The 2,183-nt window shown below is 34.6% G+C and overlaps 1 long non-coding RNA gene across 1 annotated transcript; it reads left to right on the top strand.

The window, feature by feature from the left end:
• Nucleotides 1–1,582: 1,582 nt before the first annotated feature.
• On the top strand, nucleotides 1,583–1,959 carry LOC110927888. The gene is made up of 2 exons (XR_002585979.1): nucleotides 1,583–1,614; nucleotides 1,715–1,959. It is a non-coding gene; the product is annotated as an uncharacterized LOC110927888 (long non-coding RNA).
• Nucleotides 1,960–2,183: the final 224 nt, after the last annotated feature.

Below are 2,183 nucleotides of genomic sequence, written 5' to 3' on the forward strand. Positions count from 1 at the left end.
GGCCAGAAGTGTAATCATTTAAGTATGTGTGCAAAGCAATCATGACAAATCAGCTTTGGCCAGAAATGAGATAATCACTTTAGTTATGCACTTGTCAAGCATGCTAAACATAAATGAATTAAATCAGCTTTGGCCAGAATTAAGACATTTCACGTTTGTAATGCATACTTAACATAGCCTTTTATAATACTTGAACAATAAATAGATGTATTAAATCAGCTTTGGCCAGAATTAATACATCAGAAGCTCATCCAATAAAAAATTTTTAGTTCACATTTAAACAGCTTAAGTTTTGAGATTTCGAGTCATGGTCTCGAGTCGCAACCTTAGTCTCGAGTTGTGCTGTTATGGTTTCGAGTCGCAACCTTAGTCTCGAGTTATGCTGTTATGGTTTCGAGTCGCAACCTTAGTCTCGACTAATCACGTTATGGTTGCGAGTCGCAACCTTAGTCTCGACTAATCACGTTATGGTTGCGAGTCGCAACCTCATGGTTTCGATCAATCACGTTATGGTTGCGAGTCGCAACCCCATGGTCTCGAGTAGCAACCTCATGGTTGCGAGTAGCAACCTCATGGTTGCGAGTAGCAACCTCATGGTTGCGAGTAGCAACCTCATGGTTGCGAGTAGCAACCTCGTTAACAGCTGTTTTGTGATAATAACTGAAAACTCGAAATTTAAGGGATTGTGGGATAATGTTTCCTGTTTTAATGCTGATCTAAACTTATCAAAAGGTTTCGTAATAATAACTGATTATCTTTTAACAGTTTTCGAAATTTCAATAGATAAAATAAAGATCAAAACAGGAAAAACACCCACTAATCTAAATTATATTCCAAATCTTAGGGAATTTTCGAGTTTTCTTAGAACCTTATGATGAACCCTAAAAAAAAATAAACATAATTCTGGGTTCCGAAATCTAGATTTTTAAGATTTTGTTAACAGATTTCGGATACTAGGTTACCCATTAAGATTTCGAGTCAATTTATCATTCAATTAATTTCCGAAAACAGGGATTTCGGTAACAGGACTCGAAACAGTTTTGATTTTTATGAACTTTCAAAAAAACAGTTTTCCAGATTTTTGATCCCAGAATAATGGATACAAAACCAGAACTGATTAATCAACATATGCTCTGATACCACATGTTGGATCAGTTCTGTTTAAACATAATGGAAAACATGAATAATACCTGTTACAGCAGATAACCCAGCAGAGAATCCAGTCAGAGATGCAGCCATCGAGTTAGTCATGATTGTTAGGATGATCTGGTTCCTCCTTAGGGTGTAAGTTATGATGGTGATGAAACCGAAACTAGGGTGAGAATCGGTTATGGGGAGAGAGCCGAATTCTTTGATGTTATGAGGGTTGTGATTGTGTAATGTGTGTAACCCTTTAACTCTCTAATAAGCCCCTTATTTATACACCCAAGAGGAAACCCAATTAGTTAATAAGGGTAATATGGTCCATCAACAATTACCAACTAATTATTAATAGGTTAATAAATATATTTTGATCTAATATAATATAAATGATTATATAGGCTACAAGATTAAATATTACATTTATATATTTAATCTCACATCCTTATATCATCACCTATTGCTGCTGGACAGGTTTCTTTGGTGTTCTACACTAAACTTTTACCCTTTCTTTGTTTCTTAAAATCTATGCATCAACTATTCTGTTTACTGAGCAATATCTGTCTTTTGTCAGGCTAGTAGCTCCCAGAGAACTCAAGGAAGGACTTCGCTGATTGATTCGGAATCGTTTAAACATTACTACCCCTTGTTATTGTGTGGCACCTGGCAAAAATCTAGGGATTTCTGGTAAACGATGTGATGGAGATGAACGCCTGTGATAAATCAATCAGGGCATCAAGACATGTGTTTATAAATTATTTACGTATAGGTCTATTTATGTGCATTTGATAATTAATGACATTAAATATTTTTTTCGAATTTTTACTTAGACACGTATCTTAAGGGTTTCGAGATCACGAACACTTGCTGTATAAATAACTATACAGACATACACACGACATAGATTTGTATTAGGGTAAATTATGTTGGGAAAGTTAGTGAATGGATATTTAGTTAATTTATAATTGAATGAAATTATAATTACTAATTAAACTTCATATGTGAAACTCTTGAGTAGAGTTTTATGTCACTTGATTAGCTTT

Source organism: Helianthus annuus, chromosome 3, assembly GCF_002127325.2.
Source record: "Helianthus annuus cultivar XRQ/B chromosome 3, HanXRQr2.0-SUNRISE, whole genome shotgun sequence".
Classification (NCBI taxonomy): Eukaryota; Viridiplantae; Streptophyta; class Magnoliopsida; order Asterales; family Asteraceae; genus Helianthus; species Helianthus annuus.